Below are 14,700 nucleotides of genomic sequence, written 5' to 3'. Positions count from 1 at the left end.
CTGGTACTGGAGTTCTGTGTGGGAAGCTGTGGTAAAGTGAGGTAAAATTATTATGGCCTTAGTTTGCGTGAAACAGTAAGAAAGGCTATTTCAGAACAGGACTTCATCAGAATCTGAGACTCAATCATAAAAAAGAGTGAATGTAGCTAATTACATTTGGGAGTGACAAGTACAAACTAATGTTAGTGCTTCGATAGAGATCTAATACTATCTGAACAAGGAGGACCAAATATGCCTTTTCTAGACACAATACACACAGTGGAATAAACCCAACATGTTTGGTGAAAGAAAAATAAATCCAAGTATAAAAACAGAGTCTTCTTTTATGCACTTGCAGACCTGACAGTAACCAGATGGTAAGTTTTTTTGCATTGAATTGATGGTTTTTGTGCAGAAGGGCTATTTTTGGTCCGGTTTGGGACATTTGTCACAGAAGTTTGTTTGTTTCAGGCTTTCTCTTCCTTCTGTAGGAGTCTGGTGTTTGCGTTTGTGTGTGCATGAGTGTGTGTGTGTGTGTGTGTGTGTGTGTGTGTGTGTAGGGGAGTGTGTAGGTGTGGAGGGAGTACTTGTATACGTGGTGATGTACTTACCCTGTCTTATATAGGGCAGAAGTTATCCCTTGGCAAAGAGAACAAAGATAAAATGTAAGAATGACAAAATTGGATTTGTGTTGATCTGAAGTTTGAATTGATGTTATATTGTTGATCAGAGTAAGAAAATATTAAAATAAAGACACTGATAAAAGAGAACAGTGACATACTTAACAAATTTTTGGAACTCTGCATTGATTGATAGTATCTTGTGGAATTTTCTTGAGGAGAGGGATAAGATCAAGAATGAACATCAGTTAACTGGGCTATGGATAATCAGACCAACCAACTTAAGAAACTTAAGAAAGTACAACTAGTGCTTTAAAACAAAGATGCTACACTTTCTTTAGGTATCTATATGAGAGCAACTCAGCACTATAGCCTTAATCAAAATCTTCAGGTCACAGAATTAGCTGCAGGTGTTTCTAATAAGAAATGAAATTCTGTAGCATTTATTTTCACAAACTGCTCATGTGCCAGAATCTCCTAAAATTTGATTTGTTCCCCCTCTCATTACAGATCTCAAAAGACTCAGATTATGAAGCGGTTTTAAAAGAAGAATGGGGAAGAAGAGAACATTTAGGTATGGGTTCCAAAAAGCCTTGGCATAAACTCTGAAACTCTTGCCCACACCAGCAATTGTGGAGAGCTACTCAGAAAGCTTTCTTTCCAAGGTGAAATACTTTTGATTCTGCAAGTTCAGCTCATATGTTAATTTTTATTTTCATAACATTCCTTTCTGTCTCTTCTCTCTCTCTTTTTTTTCTCATTCTCCCTCTTTCCCCTTATATTTTTGGTTTTCAGATGGTACTACTACTGGCTTATATTTGACCAAGCTCACGTAAATTAAGTATGAGAAAATGAGAACACAACCATCACAGAATGGTTATTAGGAATGACGGTTCAAATGTGCAGGATGTTTGATCAACTATCAAAGAAGTATTATTTTAAAATTAGCACAAATTTGGTCAAATCCTATTTATCTTTAAAGTCCAATTTTCAAAAATAACTATGTCCAGGTTGCCCCTGCTGAATATTGTGGACTGATTGTGGATTGAATGGGAATTCAAAGACCTCCTTTCTGTAAGAGCAGGCGGTAATGGCAGACGCCAAGGGAAAACTAGGCAGCACCTCCTAGAGACGTTAAGTGACCACGGTCTAACCCCCACAATGGGGTCCACTGGGATCAACTTCTAAGGTTCTTGCTCACTCTTTTGTATTCCTGCCTTCTCCCAGAACATTTAATCCCCATTTCTTTGGGCTTGATCTAAGTCTTGTGTAAGTGCAGAGAATGTGCAGAGAGCAGCAGATTCCAAACCTCACTCACTCACAACTCCTTTACACTCAGCTGCAAAATTAAGTTCACTAATTATAACATCCTTCAACTTTCTTTTTCCCAATTCTGATACATTGATTTGCATGCACATCTTCCAGTCTTAGAGGACCAGCCCTCCCTCGTGGTCAAGGTCAGTCTCTCCACCATGCTCATGATTTCCTCTCTTCTTGGAATGGGACCTCACTTCATCTGTTTTCCCTCCACTCCAACACCTTCAACACACTTCTCCTCACCTTTGCCTTTGGCCTATATTATAAACAAACGTCTCCTATCCTTAAAAGAAGTTCTATCTTGACCCTGTTTCCTCCTCTAGTTATTGCCCTGTCTTTCTTCTTTTTTTCCACCGCAAATGTCATAACAGCATTTTCCTACTCTTTCATCATTTTCCCCATTTACTCTTCAACCTACTGCAATCCGGCCTCTTTCCGCACCCCTGGGAGAAATTCCTTTATACGACTCCCTTCATTCTCATCTTACTTCTCGGACTTTCCTTCCTGGTTTCTTGAGGGGCTTCTTTTTTTTCTGCCTTCCTCTAAAATTTTGAGGATCCTCAGATTTCCCTCTTACAGTATGTACCCTATCTGAGAGATATTCATCTGGGTTCAAAATTTTAACTATTGCCTGTTCGCTAGAAACTCCTTAATAGATTTCTCCAGCATAGTTGTCTCCTCAGAAAAAGTATCTTGTATTTACCTCTTCTGAACATTTACACCTGGGATTCATAAGACTTTCATCTCAATACCTCTCAACAGAATCAGTCTCCTTTTGCTCCTCTTCATGTGATCCCTGGGCTTTGCCTTCTCCCTTTCTCTCACACTATTACATCCAAACCACCACCAGGTCCTACAGAATTTATTTGTTAAATATTTCTTGACCCTTTTGTCATTTTCTCATCATCTCTTGTCTGGATTACTATAATAACCTTCTAAATGGTGGTTCAGTCTCAAAATGTTTGTTTCTTATATCCATTCTGCACAGTTAGTAGAATGGACCACCGCCCTATTCAAACCATAAAATAGCTCCTTTTGACTTAGTCTATAAATTTTCCATCATCTGGCTTCTGCCACATGTTCAGTTTTATTCCCAGTCTCAGTCTGTTTGCCAGTGTTTCTTTTCATTCACCACATTTCTCTTACCTTTGCGGCCTTTACTCCTGTTTCCTCTAACTGAATCACTTTTCCCTCATATCTTCACCTAATTTCTGTTCACCTTTCAAGGTATCACCTCTATATGATGCCTTCCTCAATACCTCTTCAAGACTGTCAGCTTCATGGATGGGTAATGTTTATGCTGGTGATCTGGGGCCTCACAGTATCTTCTAGATATTGAGAACCAGCCAAGGGGTAAATGTCAGATTAAGGACATTGCTTTCTTATCCAAGGTGAATGTTCCAAGCAGCCTCTGCACAGTATCCATTATGTTGAGGAGGTGGGGTAGGATAGCACTAATAGAATGCAGAAACCAGTACATTTAAAAAAACAGTGATTTCATGTTTTAAAATTATGTCCAAAACTGTGGTCATGATTACTTTCAAATGAAATTGAGTAGGAGCAAAAACATTGAAAACCATTAAGTTTTTGAGGACTTTGTATTTTCAAAGAATCTACAAGCTAAGCTCACCAAGATGTTATTAGTCAAGCTCTAAATCAGATCATTCTGTACCAGAAGAAATCAGACCGTAAAAGCAGGGCAGCTCTCAAACGTACTTCAGAAGTGGCCACAGAGGACACTAGACTAAACTTCCCAGTGGGCAAAGCCATAGTCTCCTCACAGAGAGAAGAATCAGGGCAGTCAGACAGGCTATATAAGGAACTTAATCTAACGCAGGTAATCTTTGCATTTCTTACCAATAGCCCTTGATAATCTCTATGGAGAGACTGAACAGATAACTGTTCAGTGTTTCCTATTTTTCCTTGTTTAAAATTATAGGCTTGATGACAGTTATTCTGCCTATTCCATCATTGTAAATTTAGTATGGGGGAGGCACATAACTTTTCTCTTATTTTAGCAGGTTGTCAGATGCTGAATGAGACTTGGAGAGGGCTTGAATGTGCTCTCTATATGAGAAGAGTACCAAAGATATTTGGCTAGGCAAAAGGGTGGGCCGTGAAAGAGAGAGCTAATTGATCCCCAATTTGTGTTCTCCTTATCCATGGTAATGGAATTTTAACCCTTGCAAGGCCATCCAAAATAAAGAGTATATTTTTTAGCTTCTCTTGCAGCTGGTTGTGGTTATATGATTTGTTTCTGGCTTTTCGAGCAGAAAGAGTGTATGCTCCCTGGATTTTCCCTTGAAGGGATGTCCTCCCCTTACTCCCTTTGCCTGTTCCAGTAATGGGAAGGAGGGGGTGGGCCATCCATTGAACACAAGATGGAAGCCACATGTCATGAAGGTTAGAACAATGAAATAGAAGGAGGCTTTGTTCAGATATGATAACTAATACAAGTTATATGAAAAGAAACTTTAAAAAAGTACCCAGAGGATTAACATAATTAGTTCAATTTTATTATTAAACCATCTATTTGTTAGGAGAGCTTTTGTGTTTCTTACTTTTTCAAAAGTAGTTCTAAACTTTCCTTGGAATCTGCAATACCAAAGTCACACATGCATAGTTATTTTTTTCCTTTACCCATCTACATTTTACTTGGGGATTGGGGTGGAACGTGGGGTAGGAGTGGGGCACAATTGGAGGATTCATGAAAATAAATGATCAGTTTCATGCTCCTTTTTTTGATTATGTATTAATTATGCCTCATTTTCTTTGTGATAGTAGGTACTTATATCATTGCATAGTTTGGTAAATATTAATTTATAATGCTCAAAATCCCCAGGAGATTAATTTCAAGTGAGCATAAAAATGATGAAAGGTGAATTTGAGAAATCTAGGGAAAGAGTAGTGGTAAGCACATTTATGATAGAGCTAGGACAACTGAAGACCAGGATTTCCTTGGCCATAGAAATCTAAAAAGTTCTAAAGACCATTTCATTTGAGCCTGGTGGATATATTGCCAGAAAATCAGATATTTCTTTTCTCCTTATCTGTGTCCTCTCCTTTCCTGGCCTGGGAGATTATTTTAGATTTTCTGGGTGGGCTCTAAATGCCATCATATGTACCCTTATAGGAGAGAGGGAGAGGGAGATTTGACACACGGAGAAGATGATGTGAAGGCAGAAGCAGAGATTGGAGGGTTGTAGCCAAAAGCCAAAGAATGCTAACGAATGATGGCAGCCACCAGGAGCTAGAAGACTCAAGAAACAGATTTCCCCCAAACCTCTGGAAGGAGCATAATCCTGCCCACACCTTGATTTTGGACTTCTAGACTCTAGAACTGTGAGAGAGTAAATTTGTGTTATTTTAAGTCATAAAGGTTGTGGTAATTTTTTGTAGCAGCCACAGGAAATTAACACAATGGGTAAGTTCTGACTGTTTAGTATATATTGATTTGTCTTTTTTTATATAAGTGTATATACCAAAGTTACTCATTCATTCATTCCTATATTCACCCAGTAACTGCAGTTCTTTTTTAGTGATTGGTTGCATGTGTTCGTGTATAGTCATGCTGACTTTGTCTTTTCAATATTTAAACAGACAGCATGATGCTAAGGTGACTTTTTGTACTTGCCTCATTCTTTCCTACTCTTCATGACTTCAGCCTTTTTAGCTTCTTTCTGTCCAAAAAAAAAAAAAAAGCTATGAGTAAGTTAATTACTTGAAGTAGTTTCATCTAATAGCACTGCTATTTGCTGATACATGCAAGCACAATTATTACTCCACCTGGCCTGGCAGTATGACAGACATTTGATGGATGAAAGATTTTACAATGTATTTTATTCTTCTAAGCATTGCGCAGGCCTTTACTAGGGTCATATGCATGACAAATAGACCATATGTTTTAAGGAAGTAGACAACTGAGGTTTAGAAATCAGCAAGTTGATCTACAGACAAGGAGCTGAAGCCTCTACTGCCGTTAACCTGTGTTCTATTGGGGGAGCCATACAAGAGAGGTATGGAAAATATTTGACAAGTATTAAACCAATGTGTTTTTATCCCTCTCCCCCATCAAACATGTTCTATCACAGTGATTCTGTTGGTGTAGCCCATGGAAAAGGGGTGATGACAAACGCTACTTTAAGAAGATGGAAGACATGTAGTAGCGAAAGCCTGTGTTACAAAGTAGGCAGTCAGCCCACCCCCTTGACCCAGTAGCTTAGGGGCAGAAAAAGAGAAAGAAAAGATGGGACAGGAAAAAGGGAGTGAGGCTTTTAATGGAGAAGGGCATAAGGGCTCTTCAAAGTGTGGGCTGGCCCACACTGGGTGAGTAGGTGGAGTGGCATAGGCAGGCTGAGACAATGTTTTGGTTCTCCTCCGGAACCTCCCTCAGGTCTTGTGCAATGTGAATGCTGAGTTGACAGCCCAGCACCTAGTCAAGCCAAGCAGACTCAACCACAAGTTCAGTAAGTATAATATCAGCAGTAGGACAGCAAAAAGCACAAGAATCGGATGGAGCCAACCATAGTTCACGGGATCCGGCCAGTTCACTAACAAAGTAGCATAGGATGGTGGCAAAAGGCATGGGTTACAGAGAAGACTGCCTGGGTACAATTCCTGGCTCTGCCATTTACAGTGTAGTAATATTGCACAAATAACATCGTTTCTCTCTGTCTCAGTTCCTTCGACTATAAAACCAGGATAATGCAAGTATTTACCTTATAGTGTTATTGCAAGGATTATATTAAGCAATGCACGTAATCAATTAAGAACAATGCTGAAATTATAATAGTCATTCACTAAACATGGTTGAGTTACCCAAGAACTAGCATGAGGCCAGAGATTTCCCTTTCCATGCTGTTTTGAGAAGATATAAATCCCTCCCTTTCTCCTACTTGAGGAAATTAAAGAGTTGAGGAGATACATGTAAAAGATAGAATAATTAGAACAAACCAAACCTAAAGAGACTATTTAAACAATTGGATTAAATTAAGTTTCAAAATGGAATATAATTTATATAATTTCTTTTTCATTTTTTCTTGCTACTAGCTGACAGAATTGGGGACAGGCTGATGAGTAAGACCAGATTAGTTAATAGACTAAGAAAAGATTCTCTTTTTTTTTCCTTCATAAATTGTAGTGTGGTTAGATATCTGGTCCTGATCCCCAAATAAATAAATGAGCATTCTCTGGTGGTAATGATATGTGACAAAACCCCAAGTGGGTAAAGTCATGTAATGATTGTATAATAAAAATCCCAGCATTCTTCTTAGTTGATTTTTACATGTATAAAGTCATATATAATAAGGGAGCACAGGGCCAGGGAAGAACTCCCTGAGAAAGCAACACTAGGGTTTAGACTTGAAGTTGAGAAGGAGTCAGGGTTACTTATATTTGGAGTAAGAGTTTTCAGATAGAAGGAATAGCAATGCAGAGGTTCTGTGCCCAGAATGAATTGTTATTGTTTTAGGAACGGAGGGAAAGGCAGTGTGGCCAGAACGATGTAGATCAAGGTATGTGTCATGGAGGGATTTATAGGTCATGGTAGGGAGTCTTAGTGTTTTGAAAAGAAATGATAAACCACTGGATGTTTTAAATTAAGGAGTAAGATGATCTGATGCACATTTTTACAAATCATTTCTTTGCGTGGAAACCATTTTCTCTCTAAGAACACATGTGTGGAAGAGAAGTAGAATGAGGTAAACAGAAAAGTGAACATGATAGTTTAGATGAGGGTGATGGCAGTGGAGATGGAAAAAAGTGGATGGATACAGAATATGTTTTAGAAGTAGAGCCAACAGTTTCTGCTGATGCATTGGATGTGAAGTTGAGAAATTGAGGACAATTTCTTGAATTTTGGCTCTAGCCGGGATGAATGAAAGCAAATACCTTTTACTGAGGTCAGGAAGAGCAGTTTGGGGTTGTGGCCCCAGGAAAGAACAGGCGTCAAGGATTCTGTTATGGATATATTTAGTTCAAAGTGCTTACTGTGTTCTCGCCAGTTTTCAATATCAAATGGGCAAGCACTGTGAATGAGTCTGGCGCGCTCTGTAAAGGTCATGGCTTGGGCATGTAAAACTAGGTGTCACCAGCCATATAGACCAGCATTTAAAACCAGAGGACAAGGAGCAATCGTCTAAGTAGAGAATACAGATAAAGGAGAGGATAGGGCTTGGGAACTATTTATGATGAAGCAAAATGAAAACATAACAAGTGAATAAAAAATGTTTCTCTGTCTTTCTCTCATATATTTGTAAATGAACTGGAAAAGTGCTTGAAGGATACAAGCTAAACTTGTAACACAGATTCTGTGGTGGGTGTGGTATTGGAGGTAGTTGAAGGAAAAGGCTTTCTTTTAACTGCAAGCATTTCGGTATTGTCTGAAGATGCCTGACTTGAATATACTTACTAATCTTATTTCTTTTGCAATTAAAACACAAATACTTGAAAAGCATCACAAGTAATCCATGTCCATTATAGACAATTTATAAAATGACACCAAGCCAAAACAATAAAAGAAAAATCAATCATAACCCCATGTCTCAGAAGCAATCATTTGACATTTCAGGATATGGACTTTTTCTTGTGTATATATATTTAGATGTAGAAACTTCAATATTTTATTTTTAGATTTTCACAGAAAAAAATTCACAGCTCGTGTTATTAATTTCCATTCTATCCTACGATTATTTTTTCAACTCCCATGTTTTGATACCACTTATATCTCTAATCCAGATTTCAATCCTATGTACCATACTCCTCCATCCCTTGCTACCACGTGATTTCACTTGGAGATCTTCTAAGACCAGATTCAAGGAATTAGACTTGAAATTTGTCAGTTTCTACAGTCTCCACATTCTGAGTTTTGGTAAAGGGCACCATTACCTTCCAAACCAGAATTTTTAGGCAAGTTCTCATCCCTGACCTACCTCATTCCCTTGCTATCCATATCTAAATTGTTAGTGTGCTCTACAAATTTCACATTTTATGTGACTCTCAAATCTGAATTTAGCTATCCTCATTGCTGTGGCTTCAGTTCAAGCCTTCAAAATATTTTTTTATTGTTATGGCAGCTGTTTAATTCTTTTCTTGTCCTGTTATAACCCAATCTTTCTAAAAAAGTAAACCCGATTATTGTCACTCTATTATTTCAAACCCCTCAGTGACCCCACCACTGTCTGTATAAAAGCTGAACTCCATCATGTGGCACACAAGGCGTTTCATGATGGCACTCCTCTGCCTTGGGTGCCTTGTATCTCATTATTTCACCCTCATCTTGAGTCACAGGGATGTACCTGTGGTTTTCAGAACATGCTCCGGTCCCAAGGTTGCCTGGTAGAATACCTGATAGAATACCTGACACCAAATAGCCATTCAATGCATGCTTACTGAATACAAGAAAGTAAGTTTAAGAGGGCTCCCAGAGCCTACAGTGTGGATGTGTGAAATAGCAGACTGTGTAGAGATGAGAAATTCAAATGAAAAAGGAGCTGTATCAAAAAGCTTCAGAATAAGGCAGGAATACATGAAATCACAGAGATATAGTATCCAGGGATTCATATTCTAACCCGTGCTGTCCAACAGAAAGGTAATGTGAGCCAAGTAGATCATTTAAAACTTTCTAGTAGCCATATTAAAAAAGTAAAAAGAATCAGGTAAAAATAATTTTACTAAGATCTATTTAAGCCAATACAGCCACCATATTTTCATTTCAATGCATAATCGATATTAAAATGATTAAGATACTTTACATTCTTTCTTCATACTAATTACTTGGAATCCAGTGTGCATTTTATACTTAGAGCACATTTTTAACATAGAGTAGTCACGTTTCAAGGGCTCAATAGTCACAGGTGGTGGGTAGCTACTGTAGTGGACAGCATGGGTCTTACATATACAGAGAAGAAGGAGGGGAAAATCTGGTGTAACATCGTGTTGTTATCATTGGGGGAAGACAACATGCATCCAGAAATTCAAGCTTGAAGGATTTAGGAACGCTACATTTCACTGCCTGTGGATGGAACTGAAAATGAATCAGAGAAGTTAAAAATTGAGAGTAAAATTTAGGAAGAAATTTTAGGATGAAGAGTGACAGTAATAATCATGATGCAGAAATGGGAAGTCCAGGGACTTCCCTGGTGGAACAGTGGATAAGAATCCGCCTGCCAATGCAGGGGACATGGGTTCAATCCCTGGTCTGGGAAGATCCCACCTGCCATGGAGCAACAAGCCTATGCGCCACAACTACTGGGCCTGCACTATAGAGCCCATGAACCACAACTACTGAGTCTGCGTGCTACAACTACTGAAGCCTGTGCACCTAGAGCCCGTGCTCTGCAACAAGAGAAGCCACCGCAAGGAGAAGCCCACGTACCACAAGGAAGAGGAGCCCCTGCTCGCCACAACTAGAGAAGGCCCAATGCAGCCAAAAATACATAAAATTAAATCTTTAAAAAAAAAAAAAAAGGGAAATCCAAAACTAAAAGTTGTATTACTGTGGTACAAGAAAACAAGAGATAGCTCCTTCAAATAGGTTATCAAAAAGCTTATGTATTTAGATTTTGCCAAAGGTTCTTTTCTGGTTTACTTTTCATGCTCACAGTGGAAAAAAAATGACCATGTCAGAAATTCTTATAATTTATTATATATTTAACAGCATTTTTCATTTGTTGTAACTCAAAATCCAAAGTAATAGTTTCCATTTTTGCCACCTTGATTTATGAGTGAGTCAAAATCTCTAAAATAGTACGGGGTGGCAGCAATCACTAAGCAGGACTTGATGACTGTACCTCTCTCTCCCCTCCAATAAATAGCTGTGAGTTCAGATAGAGCACAAAGTGGAACCCTGGCACCTTTATTAGATAAGTACACTAAATATAGTGAGGTAGAGCACTATTCATTTACACACTTCTGAAGAAACCAGAGCAGTTCTGATGTGTCAGAACTGATAAAAGGTGCTCAGAAACAGGCTGCCTGGTTTTGGTCCATGGAGAGAACACGTCTCTGATTAAAGATGTGAAAAAACTCAAGACATAATCTTTACAAGGGAATTTCTCATAATTAGATTCTCTATTTGTAAATAAGTAATAGTCTTCCTTTTTCTGGTGGACTATTTTAACTCTTGGAAGGGTAGTTTATGAATTCTTACAAGTAGAAAAGAAAAAAAGAAATGCGGAAGATTACACTGAAAGCAGCAAATCCTTTCACATATTAAATCAATTGGCTATTTGAACAACGTCCTAGTATTTACCATGTCCGTAAGCATCTGATGACTTAACATGCAACAACCATCAGTAAATATTCCGCTTCTATATAGTCTTTCCTTATTCAGTTCTTCCTGATTATTTACCTAATTTCCCCAAAGGATAAAACACTTATACTATTATTTAGCTTTTTGGGTTTGAACTTCAATAAACATTCAATGAATTTCTTTGATGTACCTTTCAATAAAGAAACTCAATTTTCTTCATTGATTTTTATTCAATTTTTTTTTTTTACCAAATTTGTACATCTTTTGAATCTTAGCACTAAAAAAAGAACAAAACTTCATTTTTATCACAAACAGCAGAAGACTGATTTATATAGGCCATAGAAAGTTGACTACAGATCTAGGCTTTTGAACCTAGTTATACAAAGTCTCTCTAATGATGTACTTGTCTTTATGACCTATATTTGGTCCAAGTATAACCCTCTACTTGTGGGGGAAGGTGGGCAGGCACTGGGGAAACAAGTTGGGCTGTGTTTTGTGGGAGAGGAGTACTGGGTGTGGGGTAAAGTAAGTCTATAGCTTTTGCAGAAATAGTGGCTTTTGAATGTCACAGGCAAAACTGGTTATCTGTTGCAGGATAAGAAAACACTTGCCATTTCTGCATTTATTTCAGATTAAATAATGTTTAAACATATATTTTAAAGACATATATAATTGTTCATTGAAACTAGTAATGTTACTCTTACTTGAAAAAAAACCTCAAGATAATGTTCACTTTGTTTTCTTCTTGCACAAACCCATGATTCTCAATCCTAAATTGGAGCCTCTTCCTCAAAAGTTTTAAACAGTTGTAATTCATGACAGTTCATGGCAAGATCCTAAATTTCCTGGTGATGGATCTCTGTGCCGGTATTCACTGCTCCAGTGGCCTCATTCAGCTCACTGGGAAGCAGTCCTCAGAAGGAAGAGTTAGTCAAACTTCTCTAACCCTAGTCAGGCTTCAGGGAGAGGACTTTCTCATCAAAAAAAAAACCCTTGGGAAACCCGCTTTTAAAGTCTGCTTCCATCATTTTGAACCTACAAATCTATCAATACTATAACCCATCTGCTAATGATCTTAGACAACCATATACATTTATTTTATTTAGAGAACTGTTTCCTCTGCTTCTTCCAAGTTATTTTATAGAAATACTTTCCATACAACCAGGAACAATTTGGCAAGAGGGAATTGTCAAAGCTAATCCATGATAACGGAGAATGGAGTTCAGATAATTTATATTTGCTTAGGCTTTACTTTTACCTAAAGGAAAAAATAATATTGTTGCTTTTAAAGGTTTTGTGGTATGGAATCTATTTGTTTGTTTCTTTGTTTTGTTTTGCTTTTGCTTTTTTAAAGACAAAACTATAGAGGGAATTTCTGAGGGATTAAGTAATACTTTAGGTGTATTTAAGACAGTTAGTTACTGCATTTGGTTAGTCACTCTGTAGATACAAAAAAAAAAGTACAAACCCAATATGTAATAAGATTCTAAAAAGAATGAATAATAATTACAGAAATTTTTAAATTGATTGATAGTATTTAAACTAGTTACAGTTGGGGTATATTTTAATAAAGCTGTCTTTAAAAAAGGAGGGGAGTTATTACCAAGGCCACAAAAAAAATTATAGTCAGATTGATGTTCAAAGTTTATAGCACCTGTAACTTTAACATACTCGGATGTAAGCTTCACTGTCAAGTTCTTAAAAAAAAGAAAAAAAAAGATTCAGTCTCCATTTACAGGACAGTCCGTGGCCTGTAACAATCTGTAAGGATGAGAGAGAAAAAAGCCGGATTAACGTGTCACTCTCCCATGCTACCAAACCATGGGACCTGTAAATCCCAAGAAAGAGGGAGACTCATACAAGGTCACTTGGGATTAGGCATGCAAACTAATGGCCTTACTCATTGTTCCAAGGGGTCCTGTGATTGGGCTTGAAGCCAACACACTTCAGCCAACAAAGTCTCTCAATTAGGTACAGTCCCAATGCCAAGTTTCTCAGCAAGAGCATGTGAAAGGGCTCCTTTTGACTTTTGATCAAATCCATTTAAAATCTTTGCCATGGGACTCTGAAAATCACCATTTAAAAAATATGTCTGGAATGCCTCATACCTGGGAACTAATATTAGGTACTTGTTCTTATTATAGAGATTATCACCAATGAGTTCACAATGCTCTCAAGATTCAAAACAAAATATTGCGCTGGACCTTGGTGGAAACAGGAAGTCCATTCATATTTGCCAGCAGTGCTAGACTATCAGCTTTTTAGGGTGGGGGACTTGTCTTATACCTCTGCGCAGGTGCAGGGCCCTGCACATGGTAGACACTTAACGAATGTGTTTTTGATTGGAGGGATGAATTAAACAGATTTGTTTACTGAGCGTGCAAAATAAGCATCAAACAGGTGGTTTACCATTTGGAAGAACGTTTTCTACCCTGTTTTCCCAGTTACCTATGGTGAGACCTGAAATGTTTGTCCTTTTAGAACAGAAGAAGAGCTTTTTAGACTGGGAAATCCAAACCAATGGCAGTGTGCCTGCTTTGTGGAGGTTGCCTAATCCCTCCTGCTTTGGAATGTTCATTTGTGTTGGGTTGTGAAGTCTCCTGCCTAGGCTGCGATCACAGAACTACAGAGGAAGTCTTTTACTTCTGCACTCTTTCTTTTCTTTTCAAGTGTAAAAAAAACAACGTTTGTCTAACATGTAGTACTGAATACTTTGTTTTCTGATCATATTTGTCTTTTCTATTAAATTTTTTGGTGACGATAATAAAACAATGAGTCACCATCCATGGGAAGGATCCACGCATATTTCCCTTAAGAGGGATGCTCCCATGATTTCAATTCAGCTAAGGTGGACACAGTAAGTGGAGACATTGAACCCAAAAGCAACCGTGTTAGGACAGACTGTGGCAAATTTCGTGGCTTGTGCATAGGATTATCTGCTATACTGCTAAGCTTCCCTATGTGGAGCAAAACACATCTTCAAAGAGAGGAACTGGTTTTTTGTTTTTTTGGTGAGAAATGTAGAAATTTATGAGATATTGAACACTTAAATCTCAACCATGAAGGCTTTGAGGGGGTAAACAGTAAAAATGTACTTTTACAAACTTAAACAATATTTGCAAACTTAATTGCCTATAGTGTTCAAAAAGGTAAAAAAATCTGTGACGTGGGCCAAATATCAGATGAATGGAGTGGTAGAAACTGTGGGGAAGTGGTTAAGGTTGTGCCTGTTTCAAAGTTGTTCAAATTCTCGGAGACACACACACACACACAGGGACACTCAGAGTCACGTACCTTGAGCGAAATGTGTGAGTGACTATATGTAGCCCTTTGGCCATTATTTTTAACACATGAATTCTACTGTTTCATTTAGTTTTTCTAGGTTAGGGGGATTTTTCTAAGTGAGAGTCAAGTCTGCATCCTGTCATGTGAAATTTTTAAAAAGGTGTAATTTCAAAAGAATTAAAGATTCAGCCCGGTGGAGGTTAATTCCTTCTAATCCCTTCCTAATTCACCAAAAACTCAACCCACTAC

At 38.0% G+C, this 14,700-nt stretch overlaps 1 long non-coding RNA gene across 3 annotated transcripts in view; it reads left to right on the top strand.

Annotated features, from left to right (window-relative positions):
* The first annotated feature begins 4,476 nt into the window (after positions 1–4,476).
* Positions 4,477–14,700, top strand: part of LOC113609852 (uncharacterized) — a 75,749-nt gene continuing 65,525 nt past the window's right edge. The window contains exon 1 of one of the 3 annotated variants that reach the window (XR_003428847.1): positions 4,477–5,932. This is a non-coding gene — a long non-coding RNA (uncharacterized LOC113609852). The remainder of the gene's footprint in view (positions 5,933–14,700) is intronic. The other 2 variants (XR_003428848.1, XR_003428846.1) reach the window with 2 other exon arrangements.

The sequence above is a fragment of the Aethalodelphis obliquidens genome, unplaced genomic scaffold (assembly GCF_003676395.1).
Source record: "Aethalodelphis obliquidens isolate GAN/ISIS:26980383/991018 unplaced genomic scaffold, ASM367639v1 scaffold3, whole genome shotgun sequence".
Classification (NCBI taxonomy): Eukaryota; Metazoa; Chordata; class Mammalia; order Artiodactyla; family Delphinidae; genus Aethalodelphis; species Aethalodelphis obliquidens.
The sequence above is the reverse complement of the archived record's forward strand: the minus strand, read 5'-3'. Positions and strand labels throughout refer to the sequence as shown.